This window comes from Equus przewalskii, chromosome 14 (assembly GCF_037783145.1).
Source record: "Equus przewalskii isolate Varuska chromosome 14, EquPr2, whole genome shotgun sequence".
Taxonomy (NCBI): domain Eukaryota; kingdom Metazoa; phylum Chordata; class Mammalia; order Perissodactyla; family Equidae; genus Equus; species Equus przewalskii.
In genome coordinates this window covers 59721963-59737975 of record NC_091844.1, presented here as the reverse complement: position 1 = coordinate 59737975, position 16013 = coordinate 59721963, and the positions used below count along the sequence as shown (strand labels likewise).

At 39.7% G+C, this 16013-nt stretch overlaps 1 long non-coding RNA gene across 4 annotated transcripts in view; it reads left to right on the top strand.

Annotated features, from left to right (window-relative positions):
- Positions 1-15637, top strand: part of LOC103548405 (uncharacterized) — a 74390-nt gene extending 58753 nt beyond the window's left edge. For 3 of the 4 annotated variants that reach the window (XR_011526583.1, XR_544241.2, XR_011526584.1), the window contains 4 exons: positions 6301-6383; positions 10219-10358; positions 11171-11288; positions 12847-15637. This is a non-coding gene — a long non-coding RNA (uncharacterized lncRNA). The remainder of the gene's footprint in view (positions 1-6300; positions 6384-10218; positions 10359-11170; positions 11289-12846) is intronic. The other variant, XR_011526585.1, reaches the window with a different exon arrangement.
- Positions 15638-16013: the final 376 nt, after the last annotated feature.

Here is a 16013-nt window from a genome sequence, read left to right as displayed (position 1 = left end):
TCCCCAAGGATTTCATGGTGAGCTATTTTAAATTGTAGATTCCACGGTCCACTAAAAAATCCACAGAAGCAGGATCTCTGGGCAACGGGCCCGTGGAATCTTTTTTTTTTAAAGCTGCCTAACATACTCAGATGTTAAGCAAGTTTGTAGACCTACAGACCAGTGCTTTTCAAACTTTCATGTGTATTGTATCGTCAGGCTATCCTCTTAAAATGCAGATTCTGATTCAGTGCCTCTGAGGTGGGGCTCAAGATTCTGTATTTTTTTTTTAAGATTGGCACCTGAGCTGACAATCTGTTGCCAATCTTCTTCTTTTTGTTTTCTTCTTCTTCTCCCAAAAGCCCCCCAGTACATAATTGTATATTCTAGGTGTAGGGCCCTCTGGTTGTTCCGTGGGGGACGCTGCCTCAGCATGACTTGATGAGCACTGCTATGTCTGCGCCCAGGATCCAAACTGGCGAAACCCTGGGCTGTCAAAGAGGAGTATGCGAACTTAACCATCCAGCCACGGGGCCAGCCACAAGATTCTGTATTTTTAACAGAGCTCCCTGGGGCTGTTGCTGATCTGCAGACCACACTGTGAGTAGTGAGGAACTAGATTGTGTCCTGAGATCTTTTCCCTAAAATTAGAGTCCTGTCTGTCTTCCTTTGCAGAGAGCCTGTTTGGCCAGCATTTAGCATGTGACAAACTTTCTTCTCATCTCCTTGCTTGATACCTCTTTGCTTTGAAATGTTGCTTGAACAGTTGATAACTCAGATTAAGGTGACCATCCACCTCGGTTTGCCCAGCAGAATCCTAGTTCATGCCTTCTGTCCTGGTATAATTATTAAAAGAGCTTCTGCCACATCACTCTTAGAAGTGTCTCCATTTGGAAGATAAATTAGAAAGTGACCTTTTCTACACCCACAAACATTAAGAAGTGATATGTATAATGTACAGAACATAGGTTGTGTAGCTAAAATCCTTTGTGGGTTCAAATCCTGGCCTCATTAGTCCACACTACATCTGCAATGTTAAGGAAGTCAAGCCTCAGTTAGCTCCCGTGTAAAACAGAAGTGGTTTATTATGAGGATTTATAGAAATGGTATAGGAAACTTCTAGCACAGTGACTGGCATATAGTAGATACCCATTTACTTAGGCCCTTCTTTACAGTCAATGAAGTGAACAACTACTCTACTTTGGAGTGATAAAAATAGACTACTACTACCAAGTACTACTACCAAGTTAGGATTAGAATCAGCTATAGTATTAAAATGATGCATCTGCTACACTTGTATTTCAGTGTAACCCTCATGAACCTCCCACAGAATTATCTCTGAACCCAATAGTCCCATGTGATTTCTACGTTATCATGTGCCCTTCAGTGCTATGTTGATAAACATAAATCCTGAACTAGAGAAATAAAGGTATTAACATTTATTGACTTCCAACTATGTACCAGATGGAGGGAGTTCCAAATTGGAACAGATCACTAACAGCGTCAAAGGACAAGGTGTAGAAAAGGTTAATCCACCTATAAACACAGAGTTAACAGATTTCCTGGGCAAACATCTACATCCAGTATTTTAGACCTAAAAACCTCATAAAAGGATTTTGATATGACTACAAAAACAAGATGAGGGACCAACCCTGATGGCCTAGTGGTTAAAGTTTGGTGCGCTCACCGGTTTGGTGGTGCAGCTTCGTTTCCCAGATGTGGAACCACACAACCCCTCTGTCAGTTGCCACGCTGTTGCGGCTGCTCACATAGAAGAACTAGAAGGACTTACAACTAGGATATACAACCATGCACTGGGGCTTTGAGGAGGAAAAAAACCCCAAAAAACCAAAACAAAGCAGAAGAGGAGGTGGGTAGGAACAGAGAAGACTGGGAGCCTAGTTTATACTCTTACTGCAATAAAATCTGCATGAAAACACACCCAGTAATTAAGGAAATTGGAAGAAGATATGATCGATGATTGACTCCTGGAACTCCCATCAATTAGCTGTGCAGGCTCATCTGGGTAATGTCATCAACCTTGCAGTAACGTGACTGAGTATTTTAAAGAATTAGGAATTTGAGGATCCCATTTGAGAGTGACAGCAGGGTTTTATTAGGAAGCTATCTGGGCCAGGCATGTGCTGTACGTGCATTATCTTACGGAATCTTCAAAATAAGTTTATTGGGTAGGTAGTATTATTATCTCCATTTTACAGAAGAGGAAACTGATCCGTAGGAAATTTAGTTTCATGCAAGGTCACATCCCAAGAGGGAGAACTGAGACTCAAACTTGGGTATGTCTAACTCTGTGATCCTTATTCTTTTTTTTTTTTTTTTTTAATATTTTATTTATTTTTTTTCCCTTTTTCTCCCCAAAGCCCCCCGGTACATAGTTGTATATTCTTCGTTGTGGGTCCTTCTAGTTGTGGTATGTGGGATGCTGCTTCAGCATGGTTTGATGAGCAGTGCCATGTCCGCACCCAGGATTCGAACTAATGAAACACTGAGCCGCCTGCTGCTGAGCGCGCAAACTTAACCACTCCGCCACGGGGCCAGCCCCTCTGTGATCCTTATTCTCAACCACCACGTATGGTTTTTGTGTGCTAATTAATGCTTCCATTCTTTCCACATTTCAAAAACAACACTTTATTATTCTACAGTTTAACGTGATCAAACTTGGGAATTGGACTCAGGAGCAGGGACTATGTGAGATACATCTAAATATGGAGCGAAGGCAGCAATCCCCTGCATTGACTTGGAGTCGGGGCAATTGGACAACGTGTATTAATTTATCTTACAACTTTATTGAGGTGTAATTGAAGTACAATGAACTGTGTACAGGTTTAAACTATACTATTTTATCAGTTTTGACAAATGCATACACCCATGAAATCATCACCATCATCAAGTCAACAATTATTTCTCTTTTCCTGAATTTTCCTCCAGCTCTTTTGTAATCCGTCCTTCCCTCCACCAAGATCCACAGGCAACCACTGAAATGCTTTCTGTCGCTATAGATTATTTCACATCTTTTAGAGTTTCATATAATAGAATCATATAGTATATATTCCTTTTTGCCATGCTTCTTTCACTCAGCATAATTTTGAGATTCACATGAAATTTCAATTTGTTGCGCATACCAATAGTTTTTTTTTGTATTACTGAGTAATTTTGCATTACATGGACATGCCACAAATTGTTTATCCATTTACCTGCTGATAGATGTGTTTGAACTGTCTCTAGGTTTTGACTATTACAAATAAGGTTGTTATTTGTACATTTGTGTACAAGTCTTAGTGTGGATATGTTTTCATTTCTCTTGGGTAAAAGCCTAGGAGTGAGCTAGCTAGGTGGTATGGTAAGCGTATGCTGAACTTTTTAAGCAATTGTCAAACTGTTTTCCAAAATGGTTGTAGCATTTTACATTCTCAACAGCCGTTCTCCACATGCTCACCGACACTTGGTATTGTCAGTTTAAAAAATACATATTAGCCATTCTTTTTTTTTTTTTTAAAGATTTTATTTTTTCCTTTTTCTCCCCAAAGCCCCCCCGGTACATAGTTGTATATTCTTCGTTGTGGGTCCTTCTAGTTGTGGTATGTGGGACGCTGCCTCAGCGTGGTTTGATGAGCAGTGCCATGTCTGCGCCCAGGATTCAAACCAACGAAACAGTGGGCCGCCTGCAGCGGAGCGCGCGAACTTAACCACTCGGCCACGGGGCCAGCCCCACATATTAGCCATTCTTTTGGGTGTATAGTAGTATGTCATTGTGATTTTAATTTGCACTTCCCATATGACTAATGATTTGAGCATCTCTTCATATGTTTATGGGCCAACTGTAAGTCTATTTAGGTAAAATATCTATTTATATTTTTTGCTTATTTAAAAAATTAGATTGTTTGCCTTCTTGCTGTTGAGTGATAAGAATTCTTCATATATTCTGGATACAAACACTTGTCTGGTACATATTTGGCAAATATTTCCTACAGGTCTGTGGCTTGCTGTTTTGTTTTCTTAGTGGTGACTTTCAAATAACAAACATTTTAGTTTTGTCAAACATCAATTTATCATTTTTTTTCTCTTATGGTTCACGCTTTTTGTGTTCTATCCAAGAAATGTTTGCCTACTACAAGGTCATAATTCTCCTATGCTTCTGGTAGAAAATTTTAGAGCTTTATGTTTCAAATTTAAGTCTATGATTTATTTTGAGTTTATTTTTGTGTATGCTGTGAGGTAAGAGTCAATGTTAATTTTTTTTTTTTTCTGTACAGTGTATCCAGCATCGTTTGTTGAAAAGATTTTCCTTTCCCCATTGAATTGCTTTGGCATCTTTGTGAAAAATCAATTTGACCTTATGTGTATAGGTTTATTTCTGGACTCTATATTCTCTTCCAAGATTTATAAATTTATTTTTTACCAGTACCACGTTGTTTTGATTACTGTAGCTTTACAGAAATTTTTGAAATCAGGTAAGTTGGGTAAATCTTCCAACTTTGTTCTTTCTTTTAAAAATGTGCTTTGACTTTGGTGAGTCTAGGTCCTTTGCATTTCGTATACATTTTAGAATCAGCTTGCCAATTTCCACAAAAAAAATGTCTGCTGGAATTTTGATCAATGTTGCACTGAAACTATAGATCAGTTTGGGGAAAATTGTCATTTTAATGATATCAAATCTTTCAATCTATGAATACAGTGTGTCTTTCCCATTTTACGTTTTTTTAAACTTTCTCTTAGTGATGCTTTGTAGTTTTCAGTGTGGATATCTTTGATTAGATTTTTTTGTTGTTGTTACTGTAAGTGGAATTTTAAAAAATTTCATTTTTGAATTGTTTGCTCCTTGTCTATTGGAATACATGATTTAAAAAATGTCAGCCATGTGTCTTGCTAAATTTATTTATAAGTTCCAGTAGTTATTTTGTAGATTCTCTGAGATTTTCTACATAAACAATTCTATCTGCAAATATAGTTTTACCTCCTATTTCTTTTCCCTTCTCTCTTCTTTTGCCCTCCTCTTCTCATTATTGCAATGGCTTAGACCTCTAGTATATTAAACAGAAGCAGTGAAAGTGTATACCCTTGCCTGTTACCAATTTCAGGTGATAACAATTCATTTTTCACCGTTAAGTATGATGTTAGCTGTAGGTTTTGCGTAGATGCCCATTATCAGTTTAGGAAAGTTCCCTAATAGTCCTAGTTTGCTGAGCATTCTTTTTTAAATCATAAATGAGTGTTGAAGTTTGTCAAATGCCTTTTCTCCATCTATTGAAAAGATCATATTGATTTTCTCCTTTATTCTATTAATATGGTGAATACATTTGATTGGTTTTCAAATGTTAAACTAACATTGCTCTCCTGGAATAGACCCTACATGATCATGGTGCATTATATGTTTATATATTGTTGGACTCAATGTGCTAATATTTTCTTAAAAATTTTTGAATCTATATTCCATACTTTGAGTCTTCTGGTAGTTATTTAGAATATTTTTTCAGTTTATTCAGGGGGAGGCATCCTCTGGAGTGGGCTTATGATGCTATGTAGACCATGGGGAGCCAAAATGTGTAATTTTTTTAAATTAAAATATTTTCAAATGGTTCTATAGGTGAATGTGGGCTGCTGACTGGCCAAAGTTTCCAGTTAATCTCCTCAAATATGGATAAAGAATAAAGTCTCCTTATAAAATGTAATATACAATTTTTGCTGTACATCTCTAGCAGGATGCAAACTGGAGTATCCTTTATTGGTGTTTAGAACAAGACTTGTGCAATCAGACTGTAATATGCATCAGGAAGGTAGATATTTTTGTTGTTAGTTCACTGTTTTATGACTAATGAATGTTGACGTATATAAACTAGTCCACTTTTCAATTCTGGGCTTTTTTCTTATAAGGCCTCAATCCCAGATTAGCAGAGAAACTTGATCTGGCAATGAGAACTTGCTAAGCAAGGCGCAGCTCATTGAGTACCAGTATGCTTGTGGAATTGAGACACAGCAAACTGTGTTGCCACCGGAGGTGGGGGCGGTTGTCTTCTTTGGAGATTTTACATAAGGTTGAGACCATTTTTTTGGACTCTTAGACAATTATTGTAATCAGAGATAAAGACCTCAGCTAGAGAAACTTGTGTGCTTCCTTCTCACTGATGAAAGAGAAGTCTGAAGCAATGTGATCTTTTCAAGAAGACTTAGTTGAGGAGGTCAGAGCGTATTTACCATTTTTTGAGAACTATTTAAAAAAAAGAGGCCAGACTTCTTTGACAGACAATTTTTCTTCTGTTTGTGCAATTAATTAAGCAATGCTTTTGCTCACTCTCTCTCTAGACTGTAAGTTCCATGAAGACAGCAAACCTGTCTACCTGGCCCACGGTTGTATTCTCGGATACGAGCATAGAAACTGGTATATAGTAAGCAATAATATTCATTTCTTAAATAAGTGAATAAACGCTGTTTGCAATTCATTCCTATACAACTGTGGGTCTCTGGAAAGCTTCTTAATTGCTTGTTTTTCCCCAAAAGAGGCCAAGATACCAGAATGCATTCCAATCGGCAAAGGCTATGAAAGTGAAAAAACATACACAGATGGCCAGAGGCGGTTCAACTCATTCTTCTTCATTCCAGAAAATAACTCCCAAAATAGAACATTTTTTTTTTGATAGGGATATTTTGTCTTGTGGGTGGCTAATAATTAAGCCAAGAAAGTCTTGGTTATGCATGTTATGGCTATCAGCTTTTATAAGTTTATTCTGAGTGACCAGGGAATTCCTTTTTCTGCTGTAAATTTCTTCAGGTTTAGTGTCTGTTTAACTTTGTAAAAGCATCTGATGTATAATACAATCCAAGCTAAAACTGTTTGCAAAGTTGACAGCCATTGAGATTCTGGCCATTTAAAACATTTAAAAGAGACTTTGAATGACCACATGCAAATCAGATCTCTACAGGAGTGACACGAGAATGAAGGACTGCCTGTATACAGCGATTGGCACCCAGAAGAGTTCTTCGAGAGGCACACTGGGAAGATGACAGGAGGTTAATGTAGCTAGCTGGCTTCTTGGCTGGCATGTTGAGCCAATTAGTGATAAGGTACACCTGGCAGCTGAACTTTTTTCCCTCCCATTTTTTTCTTTCAAGAAAATGTATATTTAAGAAAGAAAAATAAGGAGAAAAAAAGGGCAAAAAAATAATGAAGGAAAGAAAAAGAAAGGCAGCCCACTTTATTGTTTTTTTTTCCTACCATTTGTTCTTAAAATTTTATTTTTAGAAATAAATGCAAGAATGTGTTTTTGGAACCATCTGAAAAAAAAATGTGTGTTTCTATTTCCAGTAAGACTTGAACCAGGTTTGAGATAATATTAAGTTTAATGGACAGCTCTTCGGCAGAAAGGCTAAAAATTTAAATCCTCAGTCCTCTCTGCAAGTGCAGTTTTTCTTTAAGATTGTCAAATAAATATGTTGGGGAAGATGGTAATTAAGTGTGAACACATGGCTGTTTTTTGCTGAGATCTTAAGTCTAGATACTTAATAGAATCATTTGCCTGTTGGAGTCAGTGGGCGTGATGTAGGATACTGGCTGGCAAGACATCAAGTTTGTCAAAGCTAATTGGGAAGTATGATAGAGATTCAAATTCCTTATATGGCTTTTAAGACTGGGGGAGTATTATAGCTGAGAGGAAGATTACGACACCGTGCTATACTATGCCAAAACCTAAATCAAGAAAGCCAAAACAGAAATATACTATTTCCAACAAACACTGAGGTGGAGTGAAAGGGCACTGGATGCTCGCTTCTACTTACTGCTTTGCTCTTCACTGACTTTGTGACCTGGGGGAAAGTCTGAATCCCTCTGGGCCCCAGAGTCCTCCTTTTTCAAATGGAGAAGAGTTGGAATTAAAATGCAATTCAGTTATTTTCCAAAGTGTTGTCCAGCTAGGAAGTTCTTACTAGATCAAAGAAGACTTCTGTGCCTTTGTGTATTCTGGGTACTTCTCTGTCTTCTTGTTAGTTGAGTGTGAAATACTACTAAAGATTCCAGGTGCCGGGTTTCAGTCTGCACCCTTCTCCTTCATGCACTTTATGTTTCAAGGACTTGAAAGCCTAGGGATATGTGAGCTATACATTTCAGAAAAATCCAGGGGCTAGCTCATAGCTAAGAATATGTCAAGGGTAGTTAAGCAACTCTGAGGTTTGTAAGAAAGTCCATTAAGGCAGCATGGTGGCAGAAACCAGAACATTCCCCAGCCTTCCAGCCCATGTGGGTGAGGCAGAGAACAGACGGAAGATGAAGATCTGGGTAGCAGTGGAATTTTTCAGCTTTCGTATACCATCCACTCAGGCTATGTATATAAATCTTTAAACAAAAGTTCTCTCTGAAAACCTTGTGATCAGAGTTTGGGCTAAAAGATTTTTGGTTAGACCAAGGGATAGGAGCTGTTGTGAGGGAAACTTCACAGCAAAGATAACATTTAATGAAACCAATGACCCAGGGAACTTGCAGAAGGAAGGGCGTATGACCCAGGTGCAATACTATATAAAACTATACTCTTCAGAAACAATAATAGGTATAATTTCACTAAAGGAGAAGGAAGGTCATATCTTCACAAGCCCAGTGTTTGCCAAGTCTGTAAGTCACCCAGAAAAAAGGTATTTATGATCATTATTCTCCCCAGCATCTTAGACTCATTGTTGTGAAGTCTGTGTTCCTGCAATTATTGTCAGGACATAGGTTATTTTTTAACTAATGGATGCTTGTGGACTTAAAGGCGATGACAGCCGCCTGAGAGGGAGCAAGCGACTTGGAGATGACAGCATGTCCAGACCCTCAGGCCCCGTTTCAGTAGAGGAAAGTCAGGGCTGTTGGGACACGGTTCCTACCTAGTTGTGGCTGAATCAGGCTTGCACTGGACCCCCTCACTTAGAATCTTGGGATCCCTCTGAGTTTGAACAGTGGGCCAGATGGATTATAGGTCTGCCTCAGGTGGTGTTTCTTACGGTTTTAATTAGACCTGAGTTTATCAAATGCATGGCAAGTGCCCAGAATCCGGCAAGGACGAGATGCCTTTCCAGCAAGCATTTTCTTCCCTCATAATCAATGTCAAAACACTTCTTGCCTTGTATACAATTCATCTGACTAATGAGTGAGTCCAAAACTTAGAGGTTCCTCTCAACTTACTTTAGAACACGATTTGCCCATTCCATAATCTCTTAGCCTGTGCCTGGAGCTGCCCAGGAGCTTAGTTCATGGAAGGGATGGCAAAGGGTGTGGAGAAGATGGTAATTGCTGTTTGGAAATTCGAGATGACTGGAAAAACAAATGGAGGATATCAAACTTTCAGAATTTCATTTCTACCAGACAATCATCTATATAAATTCTTCACCATGACTTTATATCAGATGTATCAAAAACAACCAGGTATGGAATGTAAATAGAATTGAGAATCTTATCAATTAAAAAATATATGTATATAAAGAGAGATGTGCTTTACTAGTGAGCTTATCTTAAATAATCACATATTGTAACAATTAATAAAATTAAACATGAATTAAAACTTTAGTTTGAAACATGCATATATCCGTTGTCATCTTAACTCACGGCTGTTGATTTTTTAGCTCCCACGTTTGTTACATGGCTGCCTCCTTCTTGTCTTTTGCAGCTCATGTCTTCCTTGACTACTTTATCTAAAAAATCTCTCATCTAAAAAGCCCCCACCTTGGGGCCGGCCCGGTGGCACAGCGGTTAAGTGCACACATTCCGCTTCAGCAGCCCGGGGTTCGCCAGTTCGGATCCCAGGTGTGAACATGTCATTGCTTGGCAAGCCATGCTGTGGTAGGCATCCTACATATAAAGTAGAGGAAGATGGACACGGATGTGAGCTCAGGGTCAGTCTTCTTCAGCAAAAAGAGGAGGATTGGCAGCAAATGTTAGCTCAGGACTAATCTTCCTCAAAAAAGAATATAAAAGCCCCCACCAGTCTAGTCCAGGGTACAAAGGGACAATCATGGCAGAGACCACAACTTGTGCCTTTTATGCCTTTATTATTAAAATAATAGAACTCCCCAAGTTTTAGGTGGGCACCTGCCTGCCCAAATAGATACTGCATTTCCCAAATGTCCTTATAATTAGCTGTGACTGAGTGATTAAATTTGGGTCAATGGGAAGTGAGAGGAATGAAAATAAATCATGTGTGGGTCATCTCCTTAATGATGAACCACTTGCCCCGGATGTTGTCTATGCCTTTCCTACAGGCCGAGATGCAGACGTGATGCTGGTGAGCTGCTCCAACCATGCTCATGAGGACAGCACCCTAGAGCATGGACCGGGAGATGGAAGGAATCTTATTTATGGGAAGCCCTTACAGAAGGAGCCACCGTCCAGCCTTGGACAGGTCACCTCTGGGAGCAAAAAATATATACTTCTGTATTCTTTGAACATCTGTATTTCTGATTTCTCTTTTACTTAAATTGAGCTGTACCCTAAACAATATACCCTCTACCCACGTTTCATTTTCTTCATAGCAGTTTCCGCTATCTTTATTTCTCTGTTTACTTGTTTATTGTCTGTCTCCCCTCACTGGAATGTAATTTCTGTGACAGCAGAGATCTTGTGTTAACTTCTACATCCCCACTGGCTAGAATAGTGCCTGGCACATGGTAGGTGTTGTATGAATATTTGTGAATTAATGAGTGAATTAGCTGTAATTAGGTAAATAGTGATTGGTGTGTTCGTTATAAGAGCACATTTGAATGGATTGTTATAAGGCTACTGAGGAAAGGGATAGCTGAATATCTGTAAGAATGTGGCTCTGATTTGAGTCACATCATCATTTTTCACTGGGGAGTCAAATTGTTCTACTTTGTGCCACATCCCAGCTTCGCTGACAAGAGGCCACGGCTTAGGGCTAGTTTGAAAGTGGCAAATATTTAGCTCCTCTGTTGTTTCAAATGGGACAGCTTGGTGGGATAGGATGAGATGAGAAGGGGGAAAAGCATGGACAAAAGTAGTATTCTTATGCTATCTAAAACTTGAGGTCATGTGCAGGGTGACTATACAATTCAGTGGCCAAACTGCAGACTTTGAGGATGCTACAAATAATTATACTGGGACCTAATTGCAAACAGGGACTATTTCAGGCTGACCTGAGCCACTGCCTAGTCAAGTATCAATTCACAGAGAAAACTTGCCTGCTTTCTTTGACAGATAGTCACTGCATTTGACAAATGGCACTCTCAAGGATTTAATGAATGAGACGCTGACCAGGAAACACAGAAGTGGTCCTAAATTTTCTCCTGTGACTGGATGTTTTGCTGAAACATGAGTAAGTCACTCAGCCTATCAGTTCCCACAATGTTTAACCTCCATATTAATTCTACTTTGATTCACTTAAGAACATGAAGTAAAAGTTGACCAGTAGGCCGCAATACAAAAGAAACAATTATTGATTCAGGTTTCGAGATCAGGAAGGGATCTCTTTAGTGCAGCAGAATTGTTTCAAAGATTTACTTTCAGCTATCATCTGGAGGCAAAAAGAACACATTTTTAGGACATCGATCAGCTGAGCAGAACAGCTGCCAGTTCTTGGATGATGTAAACATTTTGAACAGAGGGTAAAGGAAACGGGCAGAATGTGAACACAAAAAAGAGAGGTGGTAGAGGACGATAGGGGAACAACTTGCGAAAGGGCAGAGGTACATACGACGAGAAGTTTAGGAAGGCATCACAACCGCAGGGATCTGTTATAGATTGCGGTAGTGCCCATGGGCTTTTTCGAGAAGATCCTCAGCAGGCTTATAATATACATGGTGAGAGAACAGAGCAGTGGGATTCATCTGGTCCTTCATTCCACACGTATTTATTGAGGGCCTACCATCCATCTGGTGATGAACTGGTGGTGCGAGGGGGTTGTCCCTTTATCCTTGTGTCAGGATCAATGTCAATACATTAAATGCTCTCAAAGAGCAGTCACATGTATTCACACTTGGTACATCACAAAAGAGTCATACAAATGAGGAACTTAGCCAAGAATGATGTTTACAACTAAATCTGTAATGAGAGGAAGTTACAGAGGAGCACAATGCCATGGTAACACTTATTTACCCATCATGCCTGTTCTGGGAGCTTTTTATATTATAAGGAGAGATGCATTCTCTCTCACAATGAATCAGGATGCAGTCTCACTCCTACGGGGCCATATTCATAAAATGGTGAGATATTTTATATCTGGACTTCACTAACTAGTGAAAGCCAGTAAAATCTTTGATTCTGAGTTTCGCTATAATTGATAGGGTGCACAATAAAGCAAATGAGAGTTTACTTGACCTTGAATAAAGAAGTATTACCAGGAAAAATTAGGAAGGGTGGACTGACATTTCTGGTTGAGTAAATCCTGCTTGGTTTCAGGGGAAATGATTGATTTCAGAGTAGGATCCAGGTAACAGTGGTTCTCAAACTTTATCATACATAAGACTATGCTTAAAATGTAGATTTCTGGGCCCATTCCCAGAGCCAGCTTCAGTGAGTCCAGGGTGAGGTGTAGAAAACTGCATTTTTAATAAGCTCCCCAGGTAATTTTTGAGCAATTTTTCCTCGCACCACAGCTTGAGACCACACTGTCCTAGAAAAACCACCCCGATTACCTGGAAGCTTCCGATGGGACTGCAGAGACCAAGGCAGGTTTTTGGAAGCAACCTGGCACAAGCTTGCAGAGGACAAGCTGCTGTTTTAGTTTTCCACCCCTAATTAATAGGATCTGGAGCCTACAGTAGCTGGCACGCGATTTAGAGCTATTTTAAACAAGACAAAACAAATGATGTGCAGCTGCAAACTGCTACCTTGAAACATAAATTCAGCTGCAATTTGTATTCAATTTCTTACAGATGTGGCACGGCAACATGATAGCACTTTCTGAAGCCCGTAATGCTGGAGTGGCGATCTACAAGAATCTGACAAGAGCAACCTGCACTGGGGCACATGTGACCGTTATTATATCTTAAAGTTATGACCATGTAAATGTGCAACATGACCAAAGTTGAAGCGCCTCGGCATTTCACTTCACCAGAACGCCTGTATTTCCCCATGTGTAGCACAAAATCACCCGTGAATACACTGTCTATGTGTTTTCGTTTCTCTTCATGGGCAATGTTATAGCTGCCATGTTGCGCTAAAATTACATGACAGCAATCTTAACTTTCTGACACTGGTTTGCTGTTCAGTGAAACATCCTAGTGGAGAAATTGGCTGAGAATGACGGTGGCTGATTTGTAATTCTCTTGGGGCTCACTCTTGGCCTTTGCCTAGGCTGGTGGATTTGCTGAATATACCTACAGTCCTGCTTGTGGAGCATATTCTCAAACTTTAGAGTAGACCACAATTCCTTGGGTGGTGTCTGTCTAAAATGCACCTTCCTAGACCTCACACGCAGATGTGCTGATTTAGGCCTGGAGTAGAATTGAACAATGAGCGTTTTTTAACAAGACCCATGGATGATTCTGAGGCAGGTGGTCCACAGATTCCGCCTTGAGTAGACCATTAGCTTAGCACCACAGGGAGATGCAGGGAAGTGGAAATCGTGGTCTCTGCGATTGATGCATGTAAACAGAAGAGAGAAGGTAAAGACATTTACGACATGCAAATGATCAAGGAGCCCCTAAAAAAGGCCAACATTTATTGAGTGCTTACTGTGTTCCAGGCATATGTATTAACTGATTTCATTCTCAGTGCTGGGTTCTGTAACTAGCTTCATTTACACTTAAGAAATCAAGGCAGAGAGAAGTTAATTATCTTGCCTAGAATCATAAAGCTATTAAGTAACAGGATTGGTTTTGAGCAGGCAGGTCTGCCCCTAAAGCACTTATTCTAACTCCAGCTCTGCACAGCCTCCAGCTGGTATGCTTTGCTTCCAGAATCCAAACTTGCCAAGTATGTAAATTGGTGTTTGTTTATCGTGTGTGGGTATGAAAATTCATATGAGAAAAGCATTGTCTCAAAGTTTTCCTTTAAGAATGAATTCTTATTTTTTAAACAAAAGGGTTAATTTATGATTGCAGTTGTATTAAAAACTCAAACACACACTGTAATAAATTCTAGCCAGGCACTACACTTAACACTGGGGATATAGAAATAAAGGTCTCTTGGGGAGCTTATTGTGTAAAGAGATAAAAAGAGCTGGTCACAGTCCAGGATAATATACCAGACAATCTACAGCTTGGTATTGGTAATTGGTACAATGGAGAGCAGCATAGCTTTTGGCGGAAGCACAGGGCAGTAGGAGTGGGAGGTTGTGGTGTCCAACCATTGGTTGGATCTAGGTTAGGCTACTCTAGGAGACTTCACGAAAGAAGTATGACCTAAGAGGCATTTGGAGAATGTGCTATAGAGTCCATGAAAATCTAAGAGCTTGCCATGTGATCCATCCTCCTTTAAGGAAGCTCTTTCTATAGATTTGCCATGCTTTATGGCACGTGACTCTGTAACTCTGGTCATAACTTCCTAGATCAGGGAAGTGCCCAGCTCAAAGGCAATTGTTTAGAAAGAAGGTAATAGTTTGTTCATTTGGGGAATGTGAGTGGAAGATGAACCTAGGAAGCAATGGACAACTGTGTTTGTGGCAATGACATGATGTCAAGGTACTGCTACTCAAAGCATGATCCATGGATCTGTGCTGATCCATGAACTCTCTGTTACAAGTACGTGAAGAGATAAGTGCTGAAATTGAGAGTAAGAGTAAAAATTTTCGTAGTGATTGAGCATTGCCAGAACATCCAAGAGCAGGTCTAATGGCTGTATTAATTTATCTGTTAATGCAAAACAAATTATCCCCAAACTTAGTGGCTTTAAACAGCAATAAATGTTCCTTATTTCACACAATTTCTGTAGTTCTGGAAATCAGGATCTGCTTAGCTGTTGTTTCTGGCCTGGTTTCTCCTGAGTTTGCTGTCAAGGTGTTGGCTGGGGCGGCAGTCATCTGAAGGGTAGACCAGGGCAGGAGATCCACTTCCAAGATGACTCACTCCTATGCCTTTTGGCAGAAGACCTCAGATCCTTTCCACGTGGACTGTTCCACAGAGCTGCGTCAGCCTCCTCATGACATGGCAGCTGGCTTCTCCAGAGCTAGTGATCCAAAAGAGAAGTTGCAACACTTTTCATGACTAGTCTCAGAAGTCACACACGGTAAGTTCTGCCACATTCTATTCATTAGAAGCAAGTCACTAAGTACAGCCCACACTCAAGGAGAGAGCAGTTGGACTCCACCTTCTGATGAGAGGAGTGTCAAAAAGTTTGTGGATATTTTTAAAAACCACCACAGTGTACATATCTTTTAAAACAGATTATAGACAAATTTGCGTGTTGTGGAACATGCATATCAAGTTGCGTGTGGCGAGGACTGTGGAGTAGTCATGTACGGTTGGAAAACTTATTCCACAAAATTGTGGATACTTAAGAAATGGTCCTTTACCATTTACCAGGGATAGATTTAGAAGCACTAGTCTAGAGCCTTGTATCCTACTCTTCAAAGACTTTTGCTCAGATAACCCCAAAAGAATTTTGAAAATCTATGTACCGTCTGTTACATATTTTAAAATTAACGCTAAAAAACTTTGTCATAATTAAAAAAATTTAAAGAATATAATTTCTGGTATATTATAAATATTGATACTTGAAAGAAAATGATTACATTTCTCTTTTAATTGCATTCAGTGGGATCTAAATAACAATGTCCAGTTAAAAGAACTCACCACGTCCAGTTAAAAACACATGAAGAAGACTTTTTTTGCAGGGGAGGATTTGCCCTGAGCTAACATCTGTTGCCACTCTTCCTCTGTCTCTCTCTTTTTTTCTCCCCAAAGCCCCAGTGCATGGCTGTATATCCTAGCTGTAAGTTCTTCTAATTCATCTATGTGAGCCACCGCCACAGCATGGCAGCTGACAGATGGGTGGTGTGGTTCCACAACTGGAAAGCAAACCAAGGCCGCTGAAGTAGTGAGAGTGCTGAATTTTAACTTCTAGATCATCAGGGCTGGCTTGAACAAGACCTTTTAACATT